The 21,562-nt window shown below is 37.8% G+C and overlaps 1 protein-coding gene across 13 annotated transcripts in view; it reads right to left on the bottom strand.

Annotated features, from left to right (window-relative positions):
• The window catches only part of eya1 (EYA transcriptional coactivator and phosphatase 1), a 69,233-nt gene extending 49,940 nt beyond the window's left edge, over positions 1 to 19,293 (bottom strand). For all 13 annotated transcript variants that reach the window (XM_042510506.1, XM_042510519.1, XM_042510517.1 and 10 more), the window contains exons 1-2: positions 19,030 to 19,293; positions 12,780 to 12,840 (exon numbers count right to left, since the gene is read on the bottom strand). The gene's annotated coding sequence lies outside the window, so the exon portion shown is untranslated. The remainder of the gene's footprint in view (positions 1 to 12,779; positions 12,841 to 19,029) is intronic.
• Positions 19,294 to 21,562: the final 2,269 nt, after the last annotated feature.

Raw genomic sequence — 21,562 nt, forward strand, 5'->3', positions numbered from 1 at the left:
TACTTGTCGTTGCAGTCATCGTGAGTAAGGGAGACAGCCTTTCATTTATTGTTTTTACTAGAGCACTACTGCTGCACTATCAATATCCAATGAACAGGAAGAGCTGTCCAAGCTACTTTACAAATGAAAAAAACAAAGACTGGATAATCTAAGTGAGGAGACCACTAACAGTGTGTTATAAACCAGGAGGAAATGATAAATATGACACTAATTATTTTAAAGTTAACACCAATTCTCTGTGTCAAATTCAGTCTAACTGTAATATTCGTCCACTTTTTTTAGACCTAAGACTTTGCAGTCTCCTAATGCGGTTCATTTGGACAGACATATCATTGTAAAAGACATCAATAGAACCGACTGGACTAAATGATATGCCAACTTTCCATGTTTGTTTCCTCTTGATGTGTTTGGAACAGCAGTGGCCCTGCTAAAAGGTGACTTCCTCCATGAGGAAATGGAATTTGCAATGCACTCCGCGCAGCACACTCACCCTTTGTACTTGTGTGAAAATATGTTGTATCTCATCTAGCTTGAACTGCTTACAAGTGATTTGAAGAAAAACAGTCTTGTATTTTACAGTTTTGTAGAGCAGTAACCCACATAATGGTGTACAGTATTGCTCTGTTTCAGTGTAAGACATGATGCTTAAAATAACACAATAGTTTTATGGCCAATACATCTTGAACAATCTAACTCAAATGTGCTTTCAAAAACAATTGTGTTCTCTCCGTATATTAGTCCCCTGCCAAAAGGTTTTCCTGTAAACTATTTTATCTTCTTCTATCATAGAATTGTATTTGTTGTGAAGCAGCATTACTGGAATTTAAAAGTGCCCATGAGGAAGACCGCCCAGTAAAAGGTGCATTTGAAGGGTGAAGTAACAAACGGACTAAGGTAGGTGAATAACCACAACCATGGTGTTAGGAGTGAGCCCGACGCTGGAAAATGTATTGACAGGTTAGATTTACGTGCATTAAAAAGCTTTAAAGACAGGAATGATTGATTGTTAGTTAAGTTAATGTATCTAGTCCATAAACTAAATGGATTCCTATTGATATCTCATCTCTTTCAAAAGTCCATCTCATTCCATCGATTGTCTAGCTGCTTTAAATCTTCTCTGTGGACTCAAAAGTTACTCACTGTATCTTTGTTTAGCTATTATGAGGCAAGAATGTTCTATTTTCTTTTTTTTTTAAATGGAAAAAACGAAAGGTTTTGGACTGAACTTTGAAAATGTTTTCAGGAATACGAAACAATTGCAAAAGCATGTAAATAAAGGAAACAGTGGAAAATAGAGGTAATGATATTACATTCTGTGAAGTGTATGAAGGCAGAGAACAGAACGAAAAGTCAGAGACAGATTTTGAAAGTGGAGTTAAGTTTGATGCAGCTGCCAAATGCCTTAAGGGAGATCTCTGCTTGAACTAGACACCTTTGATAATTAATACGCCTTTTCAACCCTGTGAATCAGAGATAAATTATCACTTTAATATGGAGGGTTCCCTGATTAACCTTTTGCTAGAGACGCACATGGTGAGGGGAGACGTGATGAACTGCCAAGGACCTCTGATGATGAACACGTGAATCATCAATACCAGCAGCTCTGCAAGTCTTTGCTAAAAACACAAACGAAACCACAACAAAGAAATTCCGGCAATCCAGGGCATTGCCTCTGACTCCAAAATAAACATTACATTTTGTTACCAGGATCCGCTACTGCACTGAGGGGGAAAAGCAGCCAGTGGGAAAACAGAGGCGAGGAGTGTGAAGCCTTCTTCCTTTTGACTTTGTGACTCAGTTGCTGAAGCCCCAGGTGTTTTTTGTTCCCAAAACATTCACTCAACTCTCTAGTTGACTTTAAGCCCATCAAAAAGCACAGAAGAACTTCTCTCTTTTAAATAAATGAATAAAATTGTTGGTAATGCTTTCTGTGCCCACTTGTACCAGCTAGATAGACCTATAAATAGCTCAGCAGCCTGCCATGGAAACAAACAACCGCCTAGCCTCGGATCAGTTACAGGAGTAGCAACTTTTTATAGGTCACAAAAACTTCCAGTTGCCTAGGAAACAATGTGGAAGAATAGCGCGCTTTTGGACGCAGAACAGGTAATACTGGTCAGGGCAATTAGAGGGCCCATTTTGTTGAATGGGAGTTATCAGAGAGCTGGCTTGGGGTAATTGAGGGGTTTGCTCATTCACTGGTCACGGACTGTTATGCTAACGCTGCACCTGGGCCAAGGCACCTTGAACAGCTCACAATGGAAAGAAATGCCTGTTTGTTTTCTGTGGGCCAGGGGAAGTCTCTAGTGGAAACCTGTCAAAGGACGGGACTAGTGGTTTAACAAAAAGCCACTATCTGAATATTGATTTCCATTTTGACTTGTGTAATATTGTTAATTCTGAAGCCAAGCTAAAGTGGAAAGAAATAGATTTTTTTCGACTGCAATTGTGTCCAGAGTGCTGAGCTCAAAAGGTGTCGCCTTTCTGCATCTTATGAAACAACAATTTATCTTCATCTCTTGCTCTCTATCTGTTTGAGATTATTTGTGTACAGAAGCTTTAATAAGGGATGTTTCAATACCATTTTTCCAGGGATGTCCCAGTCAACTTTTTTTTTTCCCCAGATCTCAATCCAAGTCATTTGCTGATGCCGAGTCCTGATCTGATACTCACATTTATCTGGATAATACAGCATCACAACATATGCTATTTGTCGTGCAAGGTAATGTTTTAGAGCAGCAAATAAGAATTGATTTCTACGACAATTGTCGCTTGATTCGTGTATGAAACTTATGTAAGTTTTTTTTTTTTCTTTTTTTAAATTGTTACGAATGAAAATCATACAGTACATCAATAGTTAGTACCTTACGCAACCCTTCAATCAATTTCAAAAAGCCAGCAAGCGAACTAACACACAAAAAACAAAAACAAAACCAGAAATAATCAAAACAAACAAAATGAATTTAGTAAAAAAAAATATAAATAAATAAATAGGAGGGTTAGTCTCGCAGGTCGTAAACTTTGTCTTACTGTAACAAGTGGATGGATGTGCATTTCTACTACAACTACATGCTTAATTAAAATAAAACATTTAGATTTGGTAACTATTCCATCTGTTATCTTCAGAAGATGGTTGCTAAGAAGGGTGACCATATTGTCATTATATATTTAAAAGTTCATCAATAAATTACTTGGTATTTTAGATCGCTGTGTAGACTTGAATACTCGCATTTTAGGGAGTATTAGAGGCATTCACAACGCTGGTATCATTATAGGAACGACTTAACCTTTAATATGTTGTTTTGTGGCATACAAGGTGCTTCCAATTGTCGTTGCATTTTTTCTCACCAGGCCTCTTTGTTTCCCATTTGTTGTGCATACCTGACTACAACTCTGCCACATCTGGATTAAACTCTCCCTGTACCTGTTACTAAAATCCCAACCCTACTTTCACAGCTGAGACTCAGAGCAGCCTGGCTCATCCATTGCATGATGACTATGCAATTTACAAAATTACAAGCTAGCTGAAACCCTGCCCTAAAGAAGCCCCAGACTCTGCCTGAATTATTAATCAACTATTGATGAAGGCCTGATAAATGCACTCGACTCACCATCCCAATGACATTCTTGCCTCCTGCCCTGGGCCACTTCTCTGCCTGCCTATATGTTTCTGTCAGTTGATACAAAAGTTTGGAAGACGTGAAATGTGCTCATTTAAATCACAAGAGGTAATTGTTTTCAACAATGTATCAGCTTACATATCTCAACTGTACTGCTATCTCTCTTGCCCGGGAACTCAAATAAGCACACTTCCATGCCAGCTAATTACAGTTTCACACTGTGTGACAGTCGACAATCTTCCCCTATTCTGTTGGCCAGCCACCAAAGTCTTCTAATGTGCTCACACAAGGGGAATCAGCATGCCAACCTGATGGAGGTGTACAAACAGCAGCAGAGAATTACAGGCAGAATTTTGATTACTTCTCTGCCTTTAGGTATTAATATAAAATTCATCAAGCTTTAAGTAACTGAAGAGAACATTATTATATATTTGAGGAATGCCAAAACTGTGACATGCTACTTTTTCTCAAAACGTAGACAGGTCTTCGAAGAAAAATTAAGTTTGAATGTATGTATGTAAACACGCCAGGGAACGCATAACACTACATGTTATGTGGTTATGCTAATTAAGCGAACTAATAAATATTATCAACCGACAGTCAAGAACTTGGGCCGCCCTTCTGACTGACCTCTGGGCCTGTTTGTCCATATCTCCACGACCATCAAGCCTAGCAGCTGCAGAGCACTTAATAAATTGCACCTTTAACAAAAGGAAAAGGTGATGAATTGAAAAATGTTTAGCCCTTTCATACATTATTAATGCAGCCTCTCCCTCAAATCGGCCGGTGATAAATAATTAAAATTAATCTCATTATGGGAGTTTTCATTATAGGATAATTTAATTAAATGAAAGCCCAAGGACCTCTGAGGGCCTGAAGCCACAAGGGCCCCATGCCCTACTCCTCTAATGGGTCGAGGACAGCAGAGTGCACTGGTAATGCACAGGAGCCCATACATTATTTAATGGATCCCACTAAGTAAGGACAGATCAATGATAACTTGTCATCTCATCAATGTGTTGAAAGCATTCCAGAGCCCACTGCAGGACAAATCCCAAAACTGGAATAGAAAAATATCTGCACGCACGTACGGAAAGTCCACACACAAGCACATACACATTTACTGTACACTGCGCAATGTCACTGACTGTCATCTGAGGATGCAGCTATGAATATTCTTTGTTTGTGCATATTGAAATGCAATACCAAATAGAAGATGCCTGTGCATTTTACTGATGGGAAAGGAGCAGCGGGCTGAGGGTTGGAGCATAGGATGAAGGAAAAAGACTTGACGTCTGTTGCCTGCATTACAGTTCAGGTCAAACATGCTTCAGTGCAAATGGTGAAGGGTACAAGGGTGTACATCTGATACCAAACAATAAATGATATCAGAGTCAAATGGGGAGCCATTAAAGACCTTCTTGGTGAATGAGAGGAGGGGCTGAAGAGGAAGAGGGTATCTGGGTTTGTCTTGTCTCCAGGAGCACTTAAGCACTCTAATTATCACACAGTAGTGAAGATGCACACATCGAGACGTCTTCAGCTGCTCTTCCACCACAGATGGATCGAGTTCTCGGCACACAAGCACCAAATTAAGCAGCGGCTAAAAGTTTTGAATACAGTAATATATAAAATGCACATGCCAATGATATGTATTTGTCTACAGAGTTAAGAAATGTAAGAAACTCTCAAAAGCTGCATTATGTTGAGCCCACCCTTTAATATGCCACATTATGTATTATTACTGAGACATTATTGTTTTTGCCAGACTACAAATTAAATGAATGCAATTATTATGCTTAAAAAACATTGTGGGAAGCGTGTGATAATGAAGAACATATGTGACAGACTCACATTAGAATGTACAGAGTCTCTCATTATGTGTATGCACGTCAGGCCTGCATTTCAAAAAGGAAATCTTTAACATAAACATTAGCATTTTGTGAAAACAACTGAGTAATTAGTTTAGGGCATAATAAGCTGGGGTAGGCACACAATGAAAGAAAGCATTCTGGCTTTAAAATGAATAAAAATTGATTGTGTCCCAATAAAAAACGAATTGGCGGAGTGTTAACTGGATTCCACATAAACGTCTGTAGCAGTCCCTGGCCGCTTTATTGTGTGCTAATGCAATAGAGAACACTTAGCAATAAATGCTTCTCTCTGATGAGCTCACAGAGGCTTTCCAAGATGGCCTGATGAAATTGTAAAAATTAGATTTGAGCGAGCTGCTAATGACTCCTAAAACAAAGGAAAATCTCTAAATAGAATTAGCCTGCCCTCTTCTTCTCTAAATACATCATATGTAAATTACTGTCATTCGGAGAAATATGCTTGCCTGGAAGGTAAAGCCTTCATTAGAGATCTCAGTAGGTTTGGGACTCGAACAAGAACTCCTCCAGGACATTTAAAAAGTTTGAGCACTGAGTCAAGGTAAAGGTATTGTTCACTCAAGGCAGCAGATCCAAGATAGGACAAACAAATCTATTTCACATTATTTTAGTCAATCTGGATGGATTCTATTCCAAATCTGCAGGCATCGATGTTATGACAAACAAATACTGGATGTGTAAAAAGGTTGTTATTGTTGTAATCCATATATTCAGCTAATTTTAAAATCCAATTGTACTCAATATGTCTTAGCCAAGTCGCACAGAATTTAGTGTCTCAGTGAATAAAGTTAATTAAATGAATGAAAGCTGGACACATTATGGTAGTCACAATGACCATCAAGTAGTTATGGGAATCAACTGCGTTCCCACGATACAATATTATCACAAAACTTAAGACATGATACAATATTATTAGATTTTTAAATACCTTGCAATATGCTCAGTACTGCAGTAAATTATGTTGTGATTTATTACCTTTTGTCAATTATGTCCTACAAGGAAAACTTTGTCAACATCTGTTTTATCTAAAAAGACAAAGTTTTAAGTCCTTATTGCAGCAAATTGTATCTAGTGAACTGAAAATGCAATTGTTTTTACTATTCTAGCACGCTACCAAAACTTTAATTTGTATCTGTAATATTAATAATTCATATATTGGAAAAAAAAACTATACTTATGTCGCTGTATCGACACAATATTGCCACACAAATGTATCATTATACTATGCAGTATCAAATTTGTCCCCAACAGCCATAACAGATCTATTTATTTTGTTTTCTGTAGTATAGCTAACCAATTTACATTTCATCTGCAGAATTATTTTCTTAATCATAATAAACATAAAACCTTTTCTTTTCATAAAATACTTTATGACACATCTGTTAAATGTATTGTCTGACTTGCAGAAAATAAGCTGTTTAGGTACTAACAATTCAGTGTACTGGTATTAAACAATGCGGTTAGGTAGACGGAAAAAAATCTTTTACAATATGTCAGTCTATGTTATTCAGATTGCTCCAATATAAACAATACAACTTTGTCCACTAAAAGTTCAGAGGTGTTTACACAATTCCTGCCACCAATCATTCGCCGTTCTAAAAGCGTCCACTTAACCACTCAATGACCATTCACACTGCCCTCTCCTGTTTGTATGGGTCAAGAAAAATAGACATATATGACAACTTTGCAGGAATTACACACCAATTAAACAGGATAAGCTGTGTTTGCAGGAGCTGCTCAACTGTTTCCTAATACAAACACAAGGCCTGCCAGTTGCCTAGCTTCAGGACACAGCTCTTGTGTGTTCCTACCAGGTAGGTAATTCACTTATCTGGGCATTGTTCTCTGTTCATCCCTGTTGAATCACATGGCTTTGCCATGAGATTTGCCCAGCTTTGGGTAAAACCTCCACCAAATATAAGCACAGACCTCACAGGGTTTCCCAAAATAAGATCATGCAGAATGTTTAGTGGGCCTTCATGTCAATAATAGCAGATACAGCTTAAAGAAATGCATTGTTCACACCATGCATCACTGCATAACTAAATGGTAAACAATAATTGGTTAACAATGTTTTATATCAATCTAATTGTAAAGAAAAGCAGGATCTCTGTGGATTCGTTATGCTCCTAGACTGTTTGTTGAACAAATGTCTCTATGGCTGCAGTTGACTGTGTCTGTATAGTAGTCAAGTTTGACTGTTTTCAGGGGGTCTGACAGGAGGATCACATATGGAGCAACAGCCAGACTGCAGCTGTGGGGTATTTCCACTGTCCATAAGCACCTACCTATTAATGGGCTGAAAGAAACTCATAATAACTTAAATCTGCCAAACTGTGTCTGCACATTTATGAACTCTTGCATGCAATGATTTTTTTTTTTATCAAACCAAAGACAAGCAAATATTCTACATTATATTTCCTGTTTCTTTGCTCTTATGTACAGTATAAGCTGAAATGAACCATTTGAAACCCGAGCAAATGGACTTGATTTCTTTGAAATACATGGAAAGTGGAAAGAAGGTGAAGCAACTTAAGAAGAAATGACCCCACAATTACATGAAAAAAAGCAAAGTAAAAAACAAAACAAACAAGAAAATTAACTTAAGTGCAAAAAACCCTATAATTTTATTATTTTATATATGTAATTACAAGTATCATACAGGTAGTTTTATGGAAGATTTTTCCTTGTTTTTTTGATTAATAATTCCTCCTAATAATTCCTAATTCTCAGGACATTCCCTTGTCAAGTTTTACAATTTTTTTTTTTTTTTTGCATTTTATGGCATACTCTTGCTCGTTATGTTTTTCTCCATATTTTCAAAAGAAATTAAATCAATTTTTGCAGGTTTCAGGGATTAAAATGCTAATAATAATAATTATTATGATTAAATTTATTTGTAGAACACTTTTCAAGCAAAAGCACCAAGTGCTGTCCAAGAATGAATGGCATCTGAGCACAAGAACTCCAATGTTGATCCAGATGTTAAAGGATTTACCACCTAGTTATAAATAAAGGCATAAAACACAGTAAGATTAAACTTGTAAACTGTTAAACATCCCCAAACTAACACCCCAGTTAAATACTTTCTAAAAAATATAGAAAAAATAAATTATTTTTCTGTTAAAAAAAATGAAGCTATGTCCATTTATATGTACTATAGGTGTCACACTTAATGTATCTACATAGTTAATCAGCCTCGATATTCTTGAAGGAGTCAAGCAGCGGATTACAGTAATTGAAAGTCCATACTGCGACAGAAATAACTGTTCTCACACAGGGGCTAGACCCACTGGTGCCTTTTGCTGTCTGTTGGCAAGAACTAAATATATTTTCTGCATTCTGAATGGCATTCCACTCGAACGCATACGTGCCAGTAGTTAACAGAGTATGAGAATAAATAGCTTTCTCAGCCAAGCCTTGAGACATGTCAAAGATGGGTGCATCCGTACGTGATTTGTTTGTTTGCTGAAATATACATATTAAGTATAGAAGCAGGTCTAAGAAAGGATTCACGCGTGTTTCTTAATTTTATCTTTCCATTTTTATCAGTTTACATGAGTAACAAGTCAGATAAACTCACGCTCATACATATTGACAGAGTAATAACACTTCTGGCAGAGCAGCAGGGCCTAATTTCTAAAGATCTTAACAGTGAGCCAGAATTATGTCACTCTGACCACCTGTTCCCCCTGAAAAAAACCGTCACCGGCCTTAAGTAGTTCCGGCACGCATCCAAAATGTGAACTTCTGAACCGTAGTGCTTACTTTCTCATTTGTGTAGAAGCAGGAGGCGGCAGCGTGTAGCAACAGCCACTCTAATTTCGTGGTGGTAGAGGAAGGGTTTACATAAGAGATGTGCTGTTCTGTGCCTGTCACTCAACCTGCCTCTGATTGGCAAACGCAAGATTGAGGCTGATGCTGTTTCGTGTCACCTAAAGGCTAATGAGAGATTAAACATCAGTAGCAGAAATGCTAAATATTGTTCCAGTAGTCCAGTACTGAGTTCACACTTGCATCTGTGGAAATAACCTAGAGAACGTTTCCTTATTGGGTGAATGGAAATAGCGCTCATAATTAGAAGCTTATTCAAGCATTTTCTTTCTTATACAAAGCATCTGTGCAAATTTAAATAACAGGAATGATGTGATAATTCTTCTAACCGATGCTCACTCACACATCTATCAAAAATAGAAAACGCAATCACCTCGGGAAAGACAGGCTTCATTTATTAATAATTGCTCATGTATTAGTTTTGACAGGGGGTCACGGAAATAATAGCTGAGCTCAACAAAACTAATCCTTTCTCTGTCAGGGGAAAAAACAAAATGTTCTGCTGCTTACACTGTCTGTCCTCAAGACCGAGTTGCATTGCAGGTGTAGCACAAGTATACAGTGTATTTCTTTTGCATTGGAGCTCTAAAATAGCTGTGCAAGCATTGCTGGACCACACACAGCTGTTACTGGTGTGGTGCTGCTTACATCATTGGAGTTTATGCCAATTAGCCTTTCTCCCTATTTGCAGGCTGTTTGTCATGAATGAATGACACCCATAAAAATAGCCTCCACAGTCATGGAGCAGGTCTCGTTCTGACTCGTAATAAAAGAGTAAACACAAAATATGAATAATAATAGACTACCGGTATCAATTTTTATAATTTATTTTAGATTTTTTTAAAATATAAAACTACTTTAAATTCGGTATATGACCAAAAACAGAGGCTGAGAAACACCTCCACAGAAAGACACTGCATTGACTGTATAGAACATGCTATTGTAAATGTAAGAGGCTTGCTGAGGAAACCAGCCCAGCAGTGGTCCGTCATGGGGAGCAGGGCGACCACCATACTGTAGTGGTGGCCTTGATGAAATCAGCTCACACTAAGGCCTACGTGCTGACAGTGGGGATAATGGTGGCCAGAGTTATTCCAGAGGTCGTGCCACACAGCCCAGTGGCTGACCTGCACAAGAGGCTGATAAGCCACAGACGCAGAGAGCCAGTCTCCACACTGTAAACTACAGCAAAATCTGAAGTAATGTTTCAATCTGTGGGCGAAACAACACAGACAGGCAGGCAGGCAGGCAGGCAGGCAGGCAGGCAGGCAGGCAGGCAGAAGAGGGCACTGTTTTTCTTCACTGTTACACACAGGACAGTACAATGATGAAGTGTTATCTATACAAAAGTACACTGAGATAATGTGTGTACTACTATGCACTGCAATGACCCATACATTCCTGCTTTCCTCCCCTTATTTTTTTTTTACTTTTATTTAAAATTTAAGTATTACTATCTATTCTTATTATTTACTGATTTGTGTTGTTCCTGCTATCACTGTTATTGTCATCATAATTCTTTAGCCACAAATGAGAGGGATGGGAGGGGGTGGGTGAGGTTTCATTATTGGAATGACTCATGTCACTGTATGGTTTTCTGACAGTTCCTAAAATGCAAATAAAATATGTATATTAAAATTTAATCTATGTATAAAATATTATATAAAAAGAAGATAATCTTGTTTATATTTACAATGCAGGTCGTTCTCCTCTAATTGCAAAGAAAACTGACACAGCTCATTTCAGGATAAGAGACAAAACTTTCTAAAATGTTAAATACAACCCCAGTTGCAAAAAAGTTGCTGTTTAAATTGTAAATAAAATAACATACAATGACAGAAATAAGTTTCCAACACACCAAATGTTTCCAATGCAGCTATTAACATAAAAATTTAGACCAGACTTTGGTATTAACTCAGTAAAACTACACTGATTAAGATAAAGAATTATGTGCATGGAAAAGATACACTTCCTGCATTAATAAACTAATATCTAACAGTGCTCAGGTGGGATTTTGGTCATTTTTTCCATGCAGACAATCTTTAAATGTTGAAGATTTTGTTGGGCCTGCTTGGGAATCTTGACAAAGCAACTTAACTTTCAAAACTTCAACAATTAGTGTCCACAGTTCCCAAACAACACACATTTTTTGAAGAAAAGGTGTGAAATATAACAGAGAGGTTTGCCCATGTCCCAACTTTTTAGGAATGTGTTGCAAGCAACAACGTCAGAATGAGTACAAAAACTAACAATGTTTATCAGCTTGGACATTAAATATCTTTGCTTTGTACAGAATGTAACTGAATATATATCCAAAAGGGTTTGCAAACTATTGAATTTTGTTTTAATTTACATTTCACACATTTTTGGAATCAGGGTTGTACATTCATGGATTCTAATACCACAACTGTATGAATGTATGAATTTCTGTGTATGAAGGCCGGTGCTGTGTGTCCTGCTACCGCAAAGAGAAGTAGCCACATACCCCGCTCCATTTGCTCCATGTGTTAAGGTGTCTATCATGTGTGAAACAAGCTATTTTTCTTCAGCCGTGCCTTTTTGACTCTGATGACATAATCCTGGGGAGAGTGGGTGCTGGGGGAACTTTCCCCACTCTTACTTTTATACACCTATTTAAGAACAGCAGCCTTTCACACCGAGTTCAGCAGGAAGAAGTAGTAAAATGAAATGGGCAAGACCTACAGTATTTCATAATTAATAGGTAGCAACGAGAGGAGAGCGGTCCACGCTGACGTAAAAAGATCAACAACGTATAAAAGTGATCATTCATTCTGCACAAAATCACGCATGAAAAACGCAGCGCCATATGTTATTCCTTTCACAGGAACAAAATCATAACAAATTTGAAATACGCGTCAAGCTTTTTATAATCTTTGATTGCTTTGCTTTATTTGGAAGTCCTACAGAGCTGCAACTCTGCTTGCCTATACGATCTAATTTGTTACTGAGGTGGTCCCAAGCTCATACCAGGTCACCACCTGCAAGCAGTACTGTAAATTACTTGGTGGGCCTAATTGCCCATGTCCGCTGTATTACTATAAACCACTAGTGCTGTGCTAACTCTATTGTCAGGTACTTAATCAAGGCCACCAGATTTATTTCCCTGCACTAACTCTGGGGACAACCACAAGCAGAGGCCTGAGTAATTGGATCTTTTTTTGCATCTAAAATTAACCACCTATTCTTAGTGGGAGCTGGGGTTTGGAAATGATAACAATAATGATATCAACCAATACCATATGAGGCCTTGCCTTTCATACTGGGAGTTGCATAATGCATAATAGACCCAGATGTTGCTCGGACTGACCTTACCTGGGGGGGTACGGTGCCATTATGCCAATCAAACACTGTAACACTTGATCAGTCACAGACCTAAAGCAGACTGGAGAAACTCAATTATTCAGTCGCTTACCTCACACGTTCACAGCAGTAGCAACAGGCGTGAAGGTCTGCCCAATCCCTCCTGCATGGACCTAACACGGGAAATGACAAAAGAAAGAAATTAATAACCACAGTTAAACTATATCAAACATTTTGAGAACAAACCTATCACATATTTTCATCCAAAATTACTGCATTTATCACAGTTTCTGAATTTTTTTTTTACACTTTAGAGGGAAGACTGTGAGACTGATTCATAAATGAATCTTGTAAAAAGACACACTTTGAGGCAGGATGTAAGAAAAAAACAGGAGAAGAAATACTATAAAATCATAAACCACAAGGCCCCACAATATGATATTGTCACGATTTCATCCCGATACAATATCCATGCAAATCTATTAAAAAAAAAACTGCAATTTGCTGTATATTGTGGTAACACTTATTATGGAATAATATTGGGATCCATCAACTTTTTTTCAACTATTAATTATATCACCAAAGGAAAAATTTGTCTGTTTCTATTTTAAGATAGTTATACAGATAGTGTCTCCTTCACGTCTTTGTTTCATTGCAGTAAAATGTAACTAGTAGACTGAAAAAGACGTTGATTTTATCATTCTGGTTAGAGACCAAAAGTTCAACAAAACATTGATACTTGGCATCCGTGTAATGAACAATAGTACCACACAACATATCCTGATACTATCCTCAATGTCCCCGCCTCACTTTTACAGCATGAAAGTGCCATATCAAAAGAACATATTTAACATGCAATAACTTCATTTTAACATGTCTTCCACTCAATTTCTTTTATTAAGCAACTGTATATAGTACTTTGTAATATAACTCCTTTTTGTCAATGCGGTGGGCGAAGCAGCGCAGAGAAGTGAGAGAAGAGTGAGCAGTGAGAATGCAGAGGGAATGTGGTCTGTGTAAGGATGTCAGAAGCATAATGGCCAGCTGAGTCATAGGTTATAAAAAGCTGTCATTAGGGATTTCTGTCCTCAGCAGCTCATCACACAGGACCTGTGAATTATTTATTACGCTGGAAACTCAAGTGCCCCGTTACTCAAGACCGCCTGGTTTCCTGCACTTCCCTTTCCTCAGGGCTTGTTTAATAAAAGCATAGCATTTAGTTGTTGTAATTTAAGTCTTTAAGAGGATCCAATATATAAATAGGAATTTATTTTATTAATGTGGGTGATTTTTTTTTTATATTGGACAAATTATACACCAACATTGCGTACACCTAATGAGGGATTTTATACAATGAAAGTGCACAATCAGAGTGTTTGTATTATTAGGATGGGCCCTGTATTTACTTTGCCCGCAGTCCAAATGACCACCTAATTAGCACTGAGAGTGCATTAATAGAGGACATTTTTATTATATGGCTGTTTTTAAAGATCGGCAAAGCCTAATAACTACAAGTTGGCGACTCTTGAGATTACATTTTAGCATGCATGATGTTGTGACAACAACATAAGTCACACTTTTAGTCCAGGTATGTCCTGACAAAAATCCCTGAATGAGTTTCACTTCATTTTTTCAGCTCAGTTTTTGATAGCAAAGTCGATGCAAATCAGCTCAGGCATTTTTCCTCACTTTGTTTTGTTCTCAGTATATGAAAATGGTTAAAAATCCCATGGGTCAGTGAAAATGATCCCCCCACTCCAGTCGCCTGCTCTAAGTCAGCCAAAACATTCCAGACATCAAACGGCGGCTTTGCCTACCAGGGCCATTTCAGTGTCCCAACCTCCAAGGCCCAGGAGGACTTGGTTATTTGGATAAATTAATTTCTGGAGTCTGCCTGAGTTGCAAAAACAACCTCCTGCCTGACAGCAAATTAGTCTTAACTGAAAAACCTAGAAAATGCACAAGGTTAAGGAAAGCACCCCATTGTTTTTAACTTACAGTTGATTTTGTGTTTACAGACTGCTCAGCTGTGTTTATGATTCATATATTTTTGGAAATTTAAAAATGAAAATAAAAAATACCGGTGAATACATCTGTAAACCTTTATGCTGGCAGGTGAAGAGTTTCAATAGTCAACATCAGCACACAGGTTGTAAAACACACATGCTGTGTACAGTACACAGCTGACAGGCTGTATACCATAAAGCAGGCTGGTGTAAAAGTTTAACAGCTGTCAGTGGTATTGAAAAAAATGATATAAAATTGAAATCTTGTGAAGACTCAAACATTCATAAAAGAGAAAAAAATAAACCCGAGAGCACAGACTGTGAAAATGGGGGAGGAAAATGGTTACGGAGGGAAAATTATGCAAACAGATGAAGACAATCCAGAATTAATGGTCCGCAACATTTTCAGGCACTCAAAGAGCTGTCCAAGGACACCATAGGGGAGACTGCATGGCCCCAGTAATTGGAGGAGCATGTAACTTCAAAAGTAAGGAGAACAGACTGGAGAACTTTCCTCTGAAGTCAAGTCTTAAAGAAAACGTGAAGCACATGTACAGTACAGTAGGGAATCTGGTACATGTGTGAATAAAACTTGTTCTGCTCATTGCCGCAGACATGATACATTGCAGTATTCCTGCTGCGCTACCACGCTTTTTGAAACGGAATGAATTCTAATCATTAGGTCACAGCTGCTCCATCTCAGGTCAGCAACTGAAAATACAAAATGCAGCAAAAAGAAACTGGGTCAAAACAAAACAAGATATTCCACAGTGTCCACAAAGATGTCCATAAAATATATCATTCGGAGGATGTGAGATCACCCGGAGCAAAAGAAAAAGCTTTAAAATGTAATGACTGTAAGTCACAATAGATGTGTCATTTATAGTGTTGTGGATTTTGACTGAATTCATAAAAAGGATGATATTTCTGCAAGGCAATCCAAGGACAGAAAAATGAAACTGTGGCCTTGTCAGACGATAATTTAATCGCAATGTGAGGAGTATTGCAGTATTGGTAGTGTGTCTGACATGATGTGTCTATTAATCCAGTGGTTCTCAACCTTTCCAGTGTTAAGGACCCCTAAATTGACACACATTAACTCACCGACCCCCAGATTTTGCTTCAGGGACCTCCATCTGAAGATTGTGGATACTAGATATGATTTAGACCAGAATATAGTTGTCAATACTCACGTTGGGCTTACTTCCATACTGAATTAAATAGTAAAAAATAAACTGTTTCCCATTTTTAGGGGGACCCCCTGGAACAGCTTTGAGGAACACTGGTTGAGAACCACTGTATTTTTCAAGGAAAAATGCAAACACTCACTAGTTCCAGCCTAAGATGTAATCCTAGGCTTAGTAAACTGGCATTTTTCAGCATTTTCTGACCTCTCTGTAATCGTTAGTTGCAGCCCTATTTAGTAGACCTATTTTATGAAAATAGTAATATAAGGTGGGGAAATTACAATAACTGGTTTAATTATTTTAGATAATTTTAACCCTTTACGAAGCTAAAGCATTATCAACTAGAAGGACAATCAAAGTGCAGAGACCTCCGCCAAGGCCAAATGCCCTGTCTCGCAATGTTAATGAAAGTGAAAAATAATTTGTGTATCTGACCCTGGATTCCGATCCGTCCAAAATTTAATGGATTCCTCCTTGGCCCCATGCTACAACCTTACAATAAGTTTTTTAAAAAAAATCAGGCCAATCGTTATTCTATAATCCAGCTGACAAACAGCCAAACACACAAAGAGATAAAAGCACAAACAGCACCGAAAACAAAACCTCCTTGGTGGAGTTAAAAATACAAACTTTGGCTTATGTTTCACAAAAAGCAGCCTGATTACCAACATCAAAACTTTGCAACTTGGCATTTCAGTAATATTTGAGATTACACTAAAAAGATGTTGAACAAATGGGACACAGACAAAGCAAACATCATCTGTCTACCCTGTTCCACTTTTCTACTATTGTGATTACAGCACCACACGGTTTGTGCAGTCATGGACTCGTGCACTTCCAGCATGACCTCGGGTCAGAAGTGAGCCATTACTAAGCACTGACCTCATCATAACATTTAACCAGGTGCATAAATATGGAAGCTTCTTGAATTGACATTTAGAAGTCTGACGGACTACTAATATTTGACAACTTGGTTTTTTGGACAAAGAAAAACATCCAATCAGGGAACCACCATCTTTACACAGTCAATGCTTATTCAGTGCTGCTGCACTGGTAGAAGGCCTGCGTCTGCAACCTAGACTGTAATCATGATGGCATAACTTTGACATAACCTACACTTCTGTCTTGATGATGTGCTTTAGCTATATATCACGAAAATGAGTCCAAGTCGGAGGAAAATGAAGACAAACTGTATCATATTGGAATGGGAAAAGCAGAGGGGAACACAATCTTTCCAAGGTCCTTTGGTCTGAGGGAAGAACACCATGCATGCTTGAGTCAATCCAACATACACTAACTGAGGAGAAAATGTCCATTTTTAACCTGCTATCCATCACTGTCAAGTGTGGTGCACAGTAAAAAAGGAAATAATTAGACAGAAAAATGACTGCAGCCTGGGGCAGAATGAATGAGAGTAAAACCTAGGTACAACTGCTGTTAACTTAAGGCAAATGATAGTTTGATAAATGTCCTGTGTGCAACTTGAACTACCTGCATCCCCCTGTTTCTGGGAGCAAACGCATGTTAGTTTACAGTATATGCTATTGAGGAAAAATGTCAGACATGTTACAAAATACTGCATAATGCAAGTGCACTCATTCAAAAAAAAAGCTTGTTTTAATGGAACAGAAACTTAACTATGCAGTATGTAATACTGAAACAGTGTTAATTATGTTTTGAGACTCAATTATAAGTTAATGCAAAGAATGCATCAAACTAAATTATCCTAATGCTTTACTGGAGGAGTAAACACTTAATATCATAAATTCTAAATTAAAAGAAGACCCTATTAACTTAACTAGGGAAAGTCAGGCAATGTGGGACACTTTTTTGGTAGTGTACCAAAAAAAAACAAAAACACAAAAACTCTGTATACTACCTTCTGTGTTAATTTTAATACTTGTTATGACTCTGCTATATTTCTATAAAGATAATATGCTATTAAGTAAAATAACTTTAGATATTCAAACACACAGAGAACCCCTACTTCACACTGATGACGTGTTCAGTTAAAATGGAACAGCTGGTAAGGCAAAATGCCACAGTCATGTTTGTTTGCTTTTTGAATGGTTAGATCCAAATATCAGTTCAGTCATTCATTCATTAAATCATAAACTGTGGCTATTAACTAAAATAGATTGTCCAACTTTTCTGCCATGCTTTCTGTTATTTTTGTCAGTTTCCTTGGTGCCATGTTGTTTACAATGGATGTGTGTGTGTGTGTGTGTGTGTGTGTGTGTTCAACTATTATGGGTTATTCTGGAGTAATGTAATGGACATGTGCATCACCTTCGATAATTTTTTAGTAACAAATGTACTAAAAATGTCTGTAATGTTCCAGGTTGGGACACAATAGAATAAGTCATGCTTTTATGACATTTGATAGCCTTAAAAAAAGATGGTTTGACCAAAGAAAAATGTCCCATTTTAGGTGAATGCAGTACATTCTCACTTAAAACCCTGTCCTTTAAAAATTATTGTGTACTGTAAAAAAAAAAAATATCATGACTGTAAATCAAACAGTAAATTAAATGCAACATCCTTAACCCGTTTTTGTTGTTCTACCCCTGTTATTTTTAACTGCATTACTGTTACTACCAAAATGATAAAATCAACATGCCACAAGGCTTTCCTTGCAACTCCTGGGACCAGAGGATTTTTTTAAGTCTTTGCTCTGCTCATTCTAGATATCTCAGACCAATAAAAATGTGTTCATTGACTGGCTGCTAATATTTTAAGAGTTATAGATGTAAACCCTTAGTTGTCCCGTTTTTACCTGATCACAAATTACCTGACTTCAAACTACAATTAAAATATCTATATTAATAATAATAATATTAATAACAACAACTGACTTTAATTAATTAATTAATTTGTTTTACGAAAGCCTTAATTTGCTTTAATTTTAAGCTTTAATTTTTCACCGCGTGCGGACTGATCCATCTGCCACAGCTAATACTAGAGCTATGATTCATGGCGCTAGCTGTCTCACTCACAGTAACTGCTGCTGTCCCCGCCCATATTGGACATGGCTCAATACAACGCTGTCAATTCACCACACAAGGAAAACAAATTGGCAAACATTGTCAACACAGAAGAAACTTCTAAAGGAAGAGTAACAGAGAAATGCAGAAAAAAATAATAATTCCGTCGTCTCATTGCTCCCTACCTCACTGTATCACCGCTGTCAGCAACATGCAACAAGTCTCTCCGTCCATAACCATGAATTTTACTGTCTTCTTCTGACCCGTCAGCGGCTGTTTCTTTCTCTGCTGCCTGGAAAAGTGTCCGTGACAAGCACAGACGGGTGGAGGAGGTGGAAAACCCCGCAAAAAAAAGCTTATAAGTGTCCCACATAAAAGCTAAAAAGTTTGTAAAAGCAGCGAAGTCGGAAGGTTACAGTGAATTGACAAGATAGATCCGCATGCGTCAGTGCGCGTGCTGCCCACTGGTATCAAATGAAGCAGGCACGAGGAAACTTTACACACATACTGTGTTACAGGTTCCTTTTGTTGTTGCCAGGTTGTTTAAATCGGCCAAAAACCTGTCATTTTAAAATATTTTTAAACTCAACGTACTGATTAATTTAGAAAAAAATATTTGTTATTTGTTTAAGATAAAAATAAATGTATTTTAACTTTATTATGTACAGTAATGAGTCATTAAAATGTAGTTTTTGAGGATGTCCAAATATAAAAAAAATTCATTTGCATAGGTAAACCATATGGTGCTGGAATACAGTAAACTGAATCTGTTCTCTTCTGGGTATGAACTAGAGCGCCACCTATAGGTGCCTATATAGGCATCAACATTGTTGGATCATTTTTAGTGTGAATTAAAGCTTCTTTTTAAGTATTACGTTCAAAAGAAAATTAAACAACACATCAGAGGTTTCGTGCTTTAATTAGTGGTTCCCAAGCTAAGTTTGGAACAAGGGAGAAACTAGAAAATACAAATTGATATCAGTGTATTTTCTTCTTTATTGAGAAATACTGTATTCCAAAAAATGATTGCAATTAAACAATCTGCAGGGAGAAAAATTAATCTTGATTGAACTGCTCATGACTAAAAAATTGAATAAGTGTTTAAACTGACTATCAAAAATAGGATATTTGGTACAATTTAATCTACTTCCAGCAACACTTGGTGGTATCAAACAATAACATCAACACAGTTGACCTCTATAAATTCACTTTTTCACAATTACAGTGCACAATGGAGCAGGCAACAGCATGTACCAGGAAAAGTGTTTCTGTGTGAAAACCTCTGAATGCATCGTTCTTGCTCGCCTGGATAGCCTCCAAATAGTGGCTTAAAGCACTTGTCATTCTACTCCTTTGATAATATCAACTCATTGGACTACATGATTGGATGGACAGCCCTTAACAGGCCTTAACAGCCTTCAGCAATACATCACAAGACGATACTGATGATTTGTTGCATCAATTGACTGTTCACATAATCTCATTTGTGCTGGAAAATGCACTCACCCAAAGGTTCCAGTCGAGGCCTTCATTTCAGCACAGCAGCCCACACACCTTCAGATAAAGGGCTTCGAGTGGATGGAAAGTGCCACATATCCTTGAGAGCATTTTTTAATTTCTTGGTGCTCCATCTGTTGAAATGATAAAGTGCAGCTATAATGGAGTGCAACAAGATTAAATTAATCAGGTTTGTCCATTACACCGCCGCAGGCTCTTCACAGATGATTGCAATTTTCTCTGTCAGGCCCATTATTGTAAGATCTGTTTAGTGGCTTGATGCAATTAAAATGGACTTAATGTAAATTTAACAATACAAATAACACTTCTGTCTGTGTATGTTTAAGAGGGGTGCGGCTGGAGGGTCCTGAAGTGCAACGGTAAACACCCACTGTAACCATTTTTAACTTCAAACAAACCAGGGTGCTATTTGATTAGTGCAGACTCTGTGATCAATAACTATGTTTCATGTTTTCATGTTCTCCGTGATGTCAAAGGATCCGGTTGCACAGACCACCCTTGTCTGGACATTGGCAGAAAGGAACACAACACCTTCCACAAGCGTATCATGATGCCCGTAGATCATTTGAACCTGGAGAGGGGGGGGGGTTTAATGGAGTCGCTCTGATGAAAGCACATAAAGTGCACGCCTTTGCTCTTGAGTATGAAACTCATGGTTCAGTACAGTAGGTGAGGCAGACTTGAGAGAATTTTATTAATTTTTCCCGGAGCTGATCTAATATTTTCCTGATTGGTTGCTTCCTCCTGCTGGATCAGGTCACTGCCAGGGGACAAAGCCTACAGGATGTGTGCTTAACAGGAGGAGATCTCGGCCTTGCGCCACAAAGCTCCCACCGCCACTTAAACACGGGAACGGCGGAACTGTCACGCTAAAAATGTCAGATGCTTTTTATTCTCAGCACCTCTATAATGTTTGATTTATGCCAAACAGTAAAATATAACAATGCACCAATGCTTTCTCTGCACGAAGATACTCCTACACGTTGCAGGAGCAGGTTTTTGGTGGTACCTCTAACGTGAGGCACATTTTTCATACATCTATCTGGAACCTCAGAGCCACATCTGTTTTAAGTGCTGGGTTTAAAGCGGCTGAGCTTAAGGTTATTGTGGCTAAATGAAGAATTACCATAACCAATCAGACAATGCACTTTATTACATTATATGCTGCATATCATTTTGGGGTCAGGTGTTTTGTATTAG

This window comes from Plectropomus leopardus, chromosome 21, assembly GCF_008729295.1.
Source record: "Plectropomus leopardus isolate mb chromosome 21, YSFRI_Pleo_2.0, whole genome shotgun sequence".
NCBI classification, from domain to species: Eukaryota; Metazoa; Chordata; class Actinopteri; order Perciformes; family Serranidae; genus Plectropomus; species Plectropomus leopardus.